Genomic DNA, 14,077 nt, shown 5'->3' with positions numbered 1-14,077 from the left:
CTTCTCCACACTCTGCCAAAACAAAAGAACAGAAACATAGAATTTCCCACCCGAGCACGACCGCTGACCTACCAAAATAGAGAATAATAATGATCTCTTAAGTCAGGGCATGACAGGAAACATTTCTTAAATGTCCGTGGTCTCCTGAACTACCCCAGTTGGTAGATAATCAAGTCAAAACCCACCAATCAATGATATTCTGTACAGAGAAGTATAAATAAGTTGAGATGCTCAACTGCTGTATGACTCTTTCAACATGCCCTGAAAAGGTTGAAACGCTGCAATTCATTTTATGAATACTGAAAATACGGGCAGATAATTCAAAACCATTTGCATACAGCAAACAGCAAGTTGATGCTTTGCAAAAACAAACTTTGAAACACTTTGTCCATCTGAGGGGAGTGGTCTTCTTGTCCCAAAACCACACTATACCATCTTTTAAATGTCTTAGTTTACTCGAATACAAATAACATGATTTCCCACTTAGCTTGGCTTGTAGTTGATTCAAACGGCAGTTTTTTACGTTTAGTTTCCTTTCGACACCCACACACTAATAAAACTTGAATTGCATTGCAAATGAGCTTGAGAGTTTTTATATACGACCTGTACACAAGAGAACTAGTGAACTGTTCATTGTATTATTTGTTATTACACATTGTAATAATGCCCATTCTTATGCAATTATAAAGCAATTGTACAAAGTCCTAATGCAAATTTGCTGCTAAATGTAAATAATCACAAAGGTTACTACACATGTATAAGAACTATGTGTAAAGTGGTGTCTGTATAACCTTTGAAAAGATGTGTTAGTCAATTTGAAGCTGCTAAAAGTGTCTACCCTAATGTTGAGGTGATTCATTTCCTCATGTAGTTACAGTGCCTTCAGAATGTTTCATACCTCTTGACTTATTCAACATTTTGGTTATGTTTGCAGCTGAATTCAAAGTGTATTAAATATAAAAAATGTTTCTCAACCCATTTTTACACACAATACCCCATAATGACAACGTGAAGAACATGTTGTTTTAGAATTAGCAATTATTTGAAATAAAATACAACAATATCTAATTTACACAATGTATTCACACCCCTGAGTCAATCATGGTTAGAATCACATTTACAGCTTGTGGAGTCTTTCTGGGTAGTCTCTAAGACCTTTTCCACGCCTGGATTGTACACTATTTCCACATATTTTTTATATTAATAAAGTTGTTGTTGAACTTTTGATAACAGACTTTTCATGTCCTTGCATACATTTTCAAGCTGATTTAAGTCCCAAACTGTAACTAGCCACTCAGGAACATTCACGTGTCTTCTTGGGTAAGACGCAACTCCAGTGATACCTTGTGTTTAAGTTTGTTGTCCCGCTGCTGAAAGGTGAATTTGCTCCCAGTGTCTGTTGGAAAGCAGACTGAACAGGTGTTCCTCTAGGATTTGCCTGTGCTTAGCTGCCCTAGTCCTTGCCGGATGACAAGCATAACCCATAACATGATGCAGCCCCACCATGCTTGAAAATATTAAGAGTGGTACTCATTGCTGTGTTGGATTTGCACAAACATAAGGCTTTGTATTCAGGACATAAAGTTAATTCCTTTGCCAATTTTTTCAGGTTTACCTTTGTGGCCTTGTGCAAACAGGATGCATGGTTTTGAATATTTTTTTTTCTGTACTGACTTTTCTTCTTTTCACTCTTGGTCATTGAGGTTATTATCGTGGTGTAACTACAAATGTTGTTGATCCTACCTCAGTTTCTCACCATCACATCGCCATTAAACTCTGTACTGTTCTAAAGCCACCATTGCCCTCATGGTGAAATCTGAGGGGTTCCTTCTCTCAGCACTGAAGTAGGAAGGACCCTGTATCTTTGTATTGACTGGGGTGTAGTGATACACGCATCCAAAGTGTAATAATAACTTTTTCTACGCTCAAAGGGATATGCAATTCTGCTTTTTTTTTATTGAATTCCCGTCTAGAATAAGTGTCCTTCTTTTGAGGCATTTGGAAAATCTCCGTTGTGTTTTGTGGTGAATCTTGTTTGAAATTGTAAATACTATTATTGAACACAGAGTGAGTCCACCTGCACTTATTATTAACTTTATTAGTACAGTTTTTTACGCCGGAAGCGTTATTTAGACTTAACAAAGTTGTTGAATACTTATTGACTCAAACATTTCAGCTTTTCATTTTTAATGAATTGGTAAAAATGTCAAAAATTATAATTATTCCACTATTGACATTATGGGTATTGTGTGTATGCCTGAAAAATTCAATGTAATCCTTTTAAATGCTGTAAAAAGACAAAGTGTGGAAAAAGTCAAGGTCTGTGAATACTTTCGAAGGCAATGTAATTGTAGTATAGCTATATTAAGATGAATATCTGAGAGCCCTCCAAACCATCTGCTAATGATCATATATTTACACTAATTTACTAACTGTTGTAGTTTTAGGTTCTTTTTTCGAGACCTGTTATTTGACTATCAATGACAATAGTTTCTTTTCGGTGAAACTCTATAATAAAAAAACGAGATTTGACTACCATCCACTATATTGAAAAGTTGGTATATTCAATAAACGACCAAAAATGACTATTTTCTCCACAGGTAGCCTGCTACATACATTTTTGGACTTATATGAAGGATTGTACCTGGATTCTTGATGAAATATAACTTAGAGGAAATGCTCATGATCTTAGTTAAACTGTTCTACCCCATCAGAACCCAAAAGCTGGTTTTACTCCACATGTTTATAAACAAAGTAAATATAAAACAAACAATATAATCCCTCCGCCAACACACGGTTAAGACTGTAATTGTGATATCATGATGGCAGTCTTGCTGCATCCATAAGTTGTCAATGAAATTTGTGAGTAGTTTTTCTTTCTTCAGCCCAATCACTCAGCTTTTTAACAGAAACAGGGCGGGACAACATTAGTTTTTTGTTTCAATCAAGTGCTGATTGGTGCTTTGAGAGACCCCTGTGGACGATTGTGGATGACCAGCGTAATAAACTCATCACAGTTGATAACATCCTGGGTGATCAGTGCATCCGACTGTTGCCAGTTCACGATCAAATGTGGAAATATAACGTCATCTTTAAAGGGCAGGATCGTAAGCAAGATTTAATTACAAAGTTTTGACGCCACACTTGAGTGTTGACATGGGTCTTAAGGAAGAATGAAGAAAGCATCGGTTTCCCTGGGTTACTGAAAGTTTTTGAGAAGGCCGTAGGAGTGTGATTGTGCGGCAGATTCATCGTCAAGAGCGCAGGTTGTTGACTGGCACAAAGTTATGAAAGTGTCATCGATGTCGTTTGGGTGTGTCGAATTTGTAAAACAGCTTCATTTACCCTGTGTAGAGAAGAGACATCTAAACAACAAACCTATACATTTCGTTTAATATTGTTATTTAAACAATGATACATTTATTAAATCTCTTTTATTTGGTATAAAGTAATAATTGGAGCTGTTTGGTGGTCCAATACACTCATCTTATGTTGATTGTCGTCGTGCCTGGAGCATTGGATTGGGTCATTGACCTAAAATGGATCTAGACTAGAGGGAATTTCCACATATTTCTTTACATCAGTCCAGTTTTCTTTTAAATCCACAAAGAAAAGTGGAGCAAGTGCAACATTTAGGGCAGAGACTGGTAGAGAATTGGGACACAGTTACTCTGTCTACGTGACCACTCACATTCACACTGACCAGGCACCATCCCATACTCCCCCCTCGTAGTAATTCCTAAACCGCTGCTTTGTTGGCTGGGCCATTCTAATGATTACTGTAGATAGGACAGCAAAAAAAGAAGTAGGAAGAGTAATAAAAGAGATCTGTTGATGTGTGTGGTGTGTGTGTGTGTGTGTGTGTGGTGTGATGTGCTGTGCGGTTGTGTGTGTGTGTGTGTGTGTGTGTGTGGTGTGTGGTGTGTGTGTGTGTGTGTGTGTGTGTGGAAAACAACAGTCCCATGTGATATGCTTGTATTTCAAACCCACTGAGTGTGTTTGTGGTACTTGTGAAGGGCCTATTTGATCGTCAGGACACACACAAACCTGTAACCTTACAACAGGAACTGACCTTTTTTCTTCCTCTTTCACCGCAGCATCTGTCTGCCTTTTCAGAGCATTTAAATGTTTAATGGATTATATTTTACAGCTTTCAGTATTTTCTTATACTTGAATTATCTGAGAAGTTTACACTTTTTTCTTTATTTATGAGTGCTTGATGTTGTTGAGGATGGAGCTCCTTTCTGTCTATTTTCTAACACCAGTTTCTTCATCTCTCGTCTCCCCAATCGCGTCTCTCACAGTCATGCAAAACCACCATTTGCCCCCAAACGCAAGAATGCGCCAGTGAAGCCGCAGAGGCCAGGGCCCTCCCCCTCCTCGACCCCCAAAGAGATGTCCTCTCTCAAAGGCTTCCCTCTGTACACCAAAGACGATTAAACACTTCTGGCCCCTAAACCCCATGCCTACCCAAACCATGCTCATCACTTCTGTGGCTCCAAACCACACGCTACCCAAACCATGCCTCCCCGCCGTATGGACTCCAAACCTCTTTTTCCTCAAAGACTGCCCATCACCATCAGACTTATTCTCAAGACCTCAGAGATGTCTACCAGTATAGTCTTCTAAAGTCCATGGAATACAGTAACCTGATTGGGGATTATATTATTCTATCTGTCTGTGTAGCCAGAAGAACTGTCTGTGTATCCAGAAACTGTCTGTGTAGCCAGAATCACTGTCTGTGTAGCAGGAGAACTTGTCTGTGTAGCCAGAAAGAACTGTCCCTGTGTAGCCAAAGAACTTGTCGGTGTGTTGGGAACAGTATCACAACAACGGATACGTGATGTAACACAATTCATAAGGACTTGAAAACATTGCAAACAATGGCAAAACGGAGGAATCTAGAATAAAGCCTGTTCCCAGATCTCAATCTGGAGAGAACAAAGGGGGTCAACAACAACAAGAGGAAAACAATCAACAACAACACTCTACCAGACATGTGCGACAGGTTTGTGTTGCTGTCCCACCGAATTAACCACCTCCTTAAACCCGAAACAGAACCTCACTCGAGACATTGTGACGCGTCATCACTGCCCTGACATAAAGCGCCCTCTTCCTCAGAGAACGCATAGCAATGAAACCAACGTTAACGTCGTCGCACCTCCTCTAATGCCATTGGTCACAGAGAAACAGGAAATCCCCACCAGCTTTCACAGGGATTGGCAGAGACAACTGGCACATCCTCAAAACCACAGCTGCCCTCAGGGAAGCCCTCCTGCTCCCAGTACACGGAACCAGCGAAGTCTCTGCTCTGTTGGACAGTGACAAGTCCAGAGGACACCGGAGGGCAAGGGCAAGGGAGGGAAACCAGACTGTCAGGAAAGGGTGTCACTGGAGAGGAAGAGCAGCCCAAACTCTGTCTGTCAACGCATCCTCCTTCTCGGGCCACACAACATCGCAAAAGTCCCTGCCAGTTACAAAGTGATAGCGGAGAGGGTCTCCCATCCTCCCAGGAACTCCCGGCCCGCCACCTGTTTCCTGCTCCCCCCTCCCAAAAGGAAAGCCTTTCTTTCTGAAACCTGAGAGAGGAGCACCGGACCTCCTCTGCCACCTCCTCCTCAGCAGCACCTTTCCTCCCACCATCCTCCCCCTCTAGGCACCCCCTCTCCTCCTCTCAGGCACACTCCGTCCCACTGCCTACCCTCTGACCTCCTCCCCTCCTCTTCCGTCTACACACTCCCTCAGTGATTTTGTAAGGAGGAAGAGCTGAGATGGGTGGATGACGTGTCCACATGAAACAGGAGTGTTCATGACAAAGGAAGAGGCGGAGGAAGGGGAAGGAGAAGAGGAGAGGAGATCCACGTGAGATTAGTTGTCATCCTCTCTCAACCAGTCCTTCAACCGCTGGGAGCTCAGCTCCAACTGCTAGCTTCCCCTCACCTTAACAACCACTGGAGTTACAAAGGAAAACGCGAGTGCTCAAAAACAAGATGGCCGGCTTCCCCAAGAAACCAGCAGAGACGCAGCTCCCCAGCAGCAAGGGTACTGAAGAATGAAACTGTCAGACGAGGAGAGAAGTGGCGGAACGAAAGACTTCCGATCGTGACGATGATGGAGTGCCCTCACCCAAGGCCACGAAAGCTAATGAGAAAGCTCCCTGAACAACCCCAGGAGCGGAATAAACCAAAAAAGGTTTAAACAGCATCTGTTCAGACGCTGGTGTCCTCCTGTTCCCGAAGAGGAGCACGGACAACAGACACAGACAAAGGGCAGCTTGGCCAACGATGAAACGCTGTCACCATCCGAAGCCCTCCAGCCTGGGACAGCAGAAGGCCAAGTCTTCTCACTCTGCCGACATTGCCCCTTCTGAGGGACAGAACGGAACTTCTTTCCGGAGGCCCTTCCTCGCTCTGAACTTCTCTGTCAAGATTGCTCCAAGCTGCTAGCAAGGGAAGGCCAGCTCTAGACAGCACTGTGCAGCTGAGGGAGAACAATATGCGGATGATGTATTCCAAGGACAGTGGCGTCTGTTTCCAGGAACGCCTGGGCTTCGGGATGGTGGACGTCCCACAAGTGTCTCCTTCCCAAGCTTGGGGTGTGATCGGGGTTGGGGCGTAGCATGAGCGTGACGGGATTAGAGATCCACACCCCGGAGCGGAGCAGGCTTGTGGAGTATGAATATGTACCCTATTACGAGGCTATACCTGATTATTTTAATCAGCCTGTTGCCTAGGATTACGGGGGAGCTGAGCTGGGGGTTGGGTACACCACCGGACCCGGTCGAGTGCCCACCCACCTGTACGTAATGCCAATACATCACGAGGAACAGGAGCCGTACCATCCCCTGAAGAGACGCAGGAACAGTCACGCAGTCACAGCACGGAGAGGTAATTCTTCTTCTTATGCTTTCTTGTGAGGAAGACTGGTGACTAAAGCCTGTTTCTGTCTCTTTATTTGTCACGTGCGCCGAATACAACAGGTGTAGTTAGATCCCCTGTAACAGTGAAATGCTTACTTACAGGCTCTAACCATAGTGCAAAAAAAAAGGTATATAGGTGAATACAATAGGTAAGTAAATAATAAAACAACAGTAAAAAAAGACAGGCCTATATCATTCTTGGGCCAAGTCTTGCCAACAGATGAAACGTGTCTTATGAAGAGTAAGTTCCATACACAAGAGGGGGGGGGGGGGGGGGGGGGGGGGGGGGGGGGGGGGGGGGGGGGGCCTATTCGAATAGTATTCTCATAAATCAAAGTCTTCAGGTGTAAAATATCCACCTGAAAAAACAGGGGCTTTGGTTTGGGAGTGTCTGTCTGTCATGACCAGACTAAGGGGGATAAGTATGTCTCAGTAGGGGGGTGTAGTGTTAATGGAAACTTCAGTCTGGTTGCTGGCATAGATTGGCACTAACAGACATGTTCGGGAGTGACTTCCACATCTTTCAAGAGATTCACCAAATGATCCAGCTGCTGTGAGTTTCGTGTACATGAGGGATGTTGTTTTGTGAACCCTTCCTCAGAAACTAAGCAACCATTTTCCGTACATTTACATTTTCGTGACACGTTTACTTAGATAGTACCTATAGTCCTATTGCATCAGTGTCCCTACACTCATTTTAGAGGTTGTTGTGACCATTTTACCATCTAGGTCATATTCTGTGGCAGACTTTAAGCGCATATGGTATCAGTGTTAATCGGTCGACACTAAAAATGGCCTGACTAAAAATCAGTTGGGCGTTGAAAAATGTTACTGTGTCTGTGCCTTGAACCACATGGCTCAAGTGGTGTATTAGTCAAGTGCTGCTCACTTCTATACAAAAACAGACCATAGAAGCATCTCTTAACTGGTAACAGGGTAATTGCCTCAAGGATGCAATAGAAGGAGACTTACATCAGTAGCCATTTGCTGTGGCCCAGTCTAAAACAAATCCTACCAGCCACTGTCAAGAGTTCTGCCGTAGCCTTTTGCTAGGGGTTAGGATTAGGGTAGAGTTAACGGTTTGGAACCGGGGCTTTCTAATGTGTTGGGTTGAACTTGTGTGCTTAACACCTTTCATTCCTTAAGTTCAAGCCAGTAGAGTAGGGAGGATAGTGATGTTTGGATAAGTCTTTGTTATGTTTTGGTTGCCAGCAGACGGTGGCCATCTAGCCAATTCCCCTCAACTGACCAACTTGGCATTGCTTTTGCTTGCCCTTTTATTGTTGAGTTGTGTGTTGTGAAGGATGTGACTAGTAAAATGTGTTTCCATGATCGGTCTACTATCTAATGTGGATGTACTGTGTAGGTCAACTCAGTCCTGCTGCAATGATGGAATACTAATGACATGATGATGATTCTTCAGTTAAAAAAGACCCCCCACCCCCCTCCATGAATTAACATGGATATGTTACTACAAGCGCGTTTGATACTAATCTCACTTTCTGGTTACTAATCTCACTTCCCCGTTCCCACTTCCTCCCTCGTTCACAATATTCTATACACTTTAAGGAGTTGTTACACTCGATTTTCCCCACCCACTTCTTTCCACTAGGTAGGGTGAGACTGGTGATTTCAGGTATGTATTCTGCAGGGTTGTCTGTGTGTGTGTGTCTGCTCCTATGATCATCTCCACTATTGTTCCAAACAGGAGTTCTATAGATGAGGATGTTGGCCGCTAGGCATGGTCAGTCGGATGAGGACGTCATGGTTCAGAGTTCGGTATGAAGAGGATGATGAGAGTTCCTCCTCTAGCAAAGGAGAACCTGAAAAGCCTGAGAAGCCTGAGGAGAGGAGTTGAGACACTGAGAAGTGAGACAGGGAGGTGAGACCCTGAGAGCTGAGTGAAGGGAGTGAACACTGAGAAGCCTGAGGAAGGGAGGTGAGACACTGAGAAGCCTGAGGACAGGGGAGGTGAGACACTGAGAAGCTGAGGAGAGGAGGTGAGACACTGAGGAACCTGAGGAAGTGAGGTGAGACACTGAGGAAGCCTGAGGCCAGGGAGGTGAGACACTGAGAAGCCTGAGGACAGGGAGGTGAGAACACTGAGAAGCCTGAGGGACAGGGAGGTGAGAACCTGAGAAGCCTGAGGAGAGGGAGGTGAGAACTCTGAGAAGCCTGAGGAGGAGGGAGTGAGAAGCCTGAGAGAGGATAGAGGAGGTTAGAAGCCTGGGGAGAGGGACGTGAGACGCTGAGAGCCTGAGGAGAGGGAGGTGAGACCTGAGAGCCTGGGGGAGAGGGAGGTGAGACCCGAGAAGCCTGGGAGAGGAGGTGAGACCCTGAGAGCCTGGGAGAGGAGGTGAGACGCTGAGAAGATCCTGAGGAGGGAGTGAACATGAGAACCTGGAGGAGAGGGGGTGGACACTGAAGAGAGGGAGTGACGCCTGAGAGAGCCTGAGGAGAGGGAGGTGAGACGCTGAGAAGCCTGAGGAGAGGGAGGTAGACGCTGAGAGCCTGAGGAGAGGGAGGTGAGACGGCTGAGAAGCCTGAGGAGAGGGAGGTGAGACACTGAGGAGAGGGAGGTGAGACCTGAGGAGAGGGAGGTGAGACCTGAGGAGAGGAGGTGAGACCTGAGGGATAGGGAGGTGAGACACTGAGGAGAGGGAAGGTGAGACACTGAGCATAGGGAGGTGAGACACTGAGGAAAGGGAGGTGAGACACTGAGGGAGAGGGAGGTGAGATGCTGAGAAGCCTGAGAGAGGGAGGTGAGACGCTGAGGAGAGGGAGGTGAGACGCTGAGGAGAGGAGGTGAGACACTGAGGAGGGGAGGTGCTGAGAAGTGAGAAGGCTGAGAACCTGAGGAGAGGAGGTGAGAGCTGAGAAGCTGAGAGGGAGGTGAGAGGCTGAGAAGCCTGAGGAGAGGGAGGTGAGAGCTGGAGAAGCCTGAGGAAGGGAGGTGAGACGCTGCGGAGAGGGGAGTGAGACGCTGAGGAGAGGGAGGTGAGACGCTGAGGAAGAGGAGGTGAGACGCTGAGAAGCCTGAGAGAGGGGAGGTGAGAGGCTGCGAAGCCTGAGAGAGGGAGGTGAGAAGCCTGAGAAGCCTGAGGAGAGGGAGGTGAGGCGAGACCTGAGGAAGGGAGTGAGAGCTGAGAAGCCTGAGGAAGGGAGGTGAGACGCGAGAAGCCTGAGGAGAGGGAGGTGAGACGCAGAGAAGCTGAGGAGAGGGAGGGTGAGACGCTGAGAAGCCTGAGGAGAGGGATGGAGACCTGAGAAGGGAGGTGAGACACTGAGGAGAGGGAGGTGAGATGCTGAGAAGCCTAGGAGAGGGAGGTGAGACACTGAGGAGAGGGAGGTGAGACGCTGGAAGTCTGAGGAGAGGGAGGTGAGACACTGAGAGAGGAGGTGAAGCTGAGAAGCCTGAGGAGAGGGAGGTAGACCTGAGAAGCCTGTGGAGAGGGAGGTGAGACCTGAGAAGTCTGAGGAGAGGGAGGTGAGATTCTGAGAGAGGGGTGTGAGACACTGAGGAGAGGAAGGTGAGATGCTGAGAAGCCTGAGAAGAGGGAGGTGAGCACTGAGAAGCTGAGGAGAGGGAGGTGAGACACTGAGAAGTCTGGGGAGAGGGAGGTGAGGACGCTGAGGAGAGGGAGGTGGAGGACGCTGAGAGCCTGAGGAGAGGGAGGTGAGACACTGAGGAGAGGGAGGTGAGACGCTGAGAAGTCTGAGGAGAGGAGGTGAGACACTGAGAGAGGGAGGTGAGACACGAGGAGAGGAAGTGAGATGGTGATAAGCCTGAGGAGAGGGAGGTGAGACACTGAGGAGAGGGAGGTGAGACAACTGGGGAGAGGGAGGTGAGACACTGAGGAGAGGGAGGTGAGACACTGAGGAATAGGGAGGTGAGTCACTGAGGAGAGGGAGTGAGTCACCTGAGAGAGGGAGGTAGGAGACGCTGAGGAGAGGGAGGTGAGACACTGAGGAGAGGGAGTGAGATGTGAGAAGCCTGAGGAGAGGAGGTGAGACCTGAGGAGAGGGAGGTTGAGACACTGGAGGAGAGGGAGTGAGATGCTGAACCTGAGAAGTGACTGAGGAGAGGGAGCTGAGACCTGAGAAGCTGAGGAGAGGGGAGGTGAGACACTGAGGAGAGGAGGTGAGACCTGATGGAGAGGGAGGTGAGACACTGAGGAGAGGGAGGTGAGACGCTGAGAAGCCTGAGGAGGGGGGTGGAGAGCTGAGAAGCCTGAGGAGAGGGAGGTGAGACACTGAGAGAGGGAGGAGAGGGAGGTGAGACACTGAGGAGAGGGAGGTGAGACACTGAGGAGAGGGAGGTGAGATGCTGAGAAGCCTGAGGAGAGGGAGGTGAGACACTGAGGAGAGCGGAGGTGAGATGCTGGAAGCCTGAGGAGAGGAGTGAGACAACTGAGAAGAGGGAGGTGAGACACTGGGGGGGGAGGAGAAGGGAGGTGGAGACACTGAGGAGAGGGAAGGTGACTGAGCTGAGGGAGGGAGGTGAGAGCTGAGAAGCCTGAGGTTAGGAGGCTGAAGAGAGCCTAGGAGAGGGAGGTGAGACACTGAGGAGAGGGAGGTGAGACGAGGAGAGGGAGGGTTAAGGACACTGAGAGAGGGAGTGAGACCTGAGGAGAGGGAGGTGAGATGCTGAGAAGCCTGAGGAGAGGGAGGTGAGGAGCACTGAGGAGAGGGAGGTAGACACTGAGGGAGGGAGTGAGACACTGAGGAGAGGAGGTGAGACACTGAGGAGAGGAGGTGAGACACTGAGAGAGGGAGGTGAGACACTGAGGAGGGAGGTGAGACCTGAGAAGCCTGAGAGAGGCTGAGAATCCTGAGGAGGGAGGTGAGACGCTGAGGAGAGGGAGGTGAGACACTGAGGAGAGGGAGGTGAGACACTGAGGAGAGGGAGGTGAGACCTGAGGATAGAGGAGGTGAAGACCTGAGGAGAGGGAGGTGAGACCACTGAGGAGAGGAGGTGAGACGCTGAGAAGCCTGAGGAGAGGGAGGTGAGACGCTGAGAAGCACTGAGGAGAGGAGGAGAGACTCGAGAAGCCTGAGGAGAGGGAGGTGAGACGCTAGAAGCCTGAGAGAGGGAGGTGAGAGCTGAGAAGCCTGAGGAGAGGTAGGTGGACACTGAGAGAGGGAGGTGAGACCTGAGAAATCCTGAGGAGAGGGAGGTGAAAAGAAACACTGAAGAGAGGAGGGAGATGCCTGAAAGCCTGATGAGAGGGAGGTGAGACAGCTGAGAAGCCTGAGGAGAGGAGTTGGACACTGAGAAGCTGAGGAGAGGAGGTGAGACACTGAGGAAGGAGTGAGATGCGTGAGAATCGCTGAGGAGAGGGAGGTGAGACACTGAGGAGAGGTAGTTGAGACGCTGAGAAGTGTGAGGAGAGGGAGGTGAGACACTGAAGAGAGGAAGGTGAGATGCTGAGAAGCCTGAGGAGGGAGGTGAGACACTGAGAAGCCTGAGGAGAGGGAGGTGAGACATCTGAGAAGCCTGAGGAGAGGGAGGTGGAAACCTGAGAAGCCTGAGGAGAGGGAGGTGAGAACCTGAGAAGCCTGAGGAGAGGGAGGTGAGAAGCCTGAGGAGAGGGAGTGAGAAGCCTGAGAGAGGAAGGTGAGACGGGAGACGCTGGGTAGAGGGAGGTGAGACACTGAGGAGAGGGAGGTGAGACACGAGGAGAGGGAGGTGAGACACTGAGGAGAGGGAGGTGAGATCTGCGAAGCCTGGGAGAGGGAGGTGAGACCTGAGGAGAGGAGGGTGAGACACTGAGGAGAGGAGGTGAGACACTGAGGAGAGGGAGTGAGACCTGGGAGGAGTGAGACATGAGAAGCTGAGGTGAGTGGAGGAGGAGGGGAGTGAGCTGAGGAGAGGGAGGTAGACACTGAGGAGAGGGAGGGATAGCTGAGAAGCCTGAGGAGAGGGAGGTGAAGACGCTGAGAAGCCTGAGTGAGAGGGAGGTGAGAGATGCTGAGAAGCCTGAGGAGAGGGAGGTGAGATGTCAGAAGCCTGAGGAGAGGGAGTGAGACACTGAGGAGAGGGAGGTGAGACGCTGAGAAGTCTGAGGAGAGGGAGGTGAGAGCACTGAAGAGAGGAAGTGAGATGCTGAGAAGCCTGAGGAGAGGGAGCGTGAGACAACTGAGAAGCCTGAGGAGAGGGAGTTGAGACACTGAGAAGTCTGGGAGAGGGAGTGAGACACTGAGGAGAGAGGTGAGAATGCTGAAAGCCTCTGAGGAGAGGGAGGTGAGACACTGAGGAGAGGAGTGAGAGCGCTGAGAAGTCTGAGGAGAGGGGTGAGACATGAGAGAGGAAGGTGAGTTGAGAAGTCCTGAGGAGAGGGAGTGAGACACTGAGAAGCCTGAGGAGAGGGAGGTGAGAACCTGAGAAGCCTGAGGAGAGGGAGGTGAGAACATGAGAAGCTGAGGAGAGAGGTGAGAAGCCTGAGGAGAGGGAGGTGAGTAAGCTGAGGAGAGGAAGGTGAGACCGGTGAGAAGCTGGGGAGCGGGAGGTGAGACGCTGGAATCGAGAGAGGGAGTTACCTGAGAACTGAGACAGGAGCAGGGAGTGAAACTGAAGAAGCCTGGGGGAGGGAGGAGACGCCCTTTGGGGGACGCGAGAAGCCTGAATAGGATGGAGGTGAGACACTGAGAAAGCCTGAGGAGAGGGAGGTGAGACCAACTGAGGAGAGGGAGTGAGACCTGAGGAGAAGGGAGGTGAGACACTGAGGAGAGGGAGGTGAGACGGTGAGACACTGAGGAGAGGGAGGTGAGACACTGAGGAGAGGGAGGTGAGACACTGAGGAGAGAGAGGTGAGACACTGAGGAGAGAGAGGTGAGACACTGAGGAAAGGGAGGTGAGATGCTGAGAAGCCTGAGGAGAGGGAGGTGAGACGCTGAGGAGGGTAAGAGGAGATGAGACAACTTAGTAGAGGGAGTTGAGGCTGAGAAGCCGAAGGAGAGGGAGGTGGAGGCTTCGCAGCCTCACCTCCCTCTCCTCAGGCTGCTCAGCCTCACTCCTCCCTAGTGTCTCATCTCCCTCTCCTCGCGTCCTCACCTCCCTCTCCTCAAGGCTTCTCGCATCTCACCTCCCTTTCCTCATTGTCTCACCTCTATCTCCTCAGTGGTCTCAACTCTCTGCTCGCTCGTGTCTCACCTCTC

At 49.0% G+C, this 14,077-nt stretch overlaps 1 protein-coding gene across 1 annotated transcript in view; it reads right to left on the bottom strand.

Moving 5' to 3' along the window:
- LOC120065971 (FYVE, RhoGEF and PH domain-containing protein 6-like) overlaps positions 1-14,077 on the bottom strand; it is a 66,575-nt gene that overhangs the window by 33,242 nt on the left and 19,256 nt on the right. The gene's annotated exons all lie outside the window — the stretch shown is intronic.

Source organism: Salvelinus namaycush, chromosome 21, assembly GCF_016432855.1.
Source record: "Salvelinus namaycush isolate Seneca chromosome 21, SaNama_1.0, whole genome shotgun sequence".
NCBI classification, from domain to species: Eukaryota; Metazoa; Chordata; class Actinopteri; order Salmoniformes; family Salmonidae; genus Salvelinus; species Salvelinus namaycush.
The sequence above is the reverse complement of the archived record's forward strand: the minus strand, read 5'-3'. Positions and strand labels throughout refer to the sequence as shown.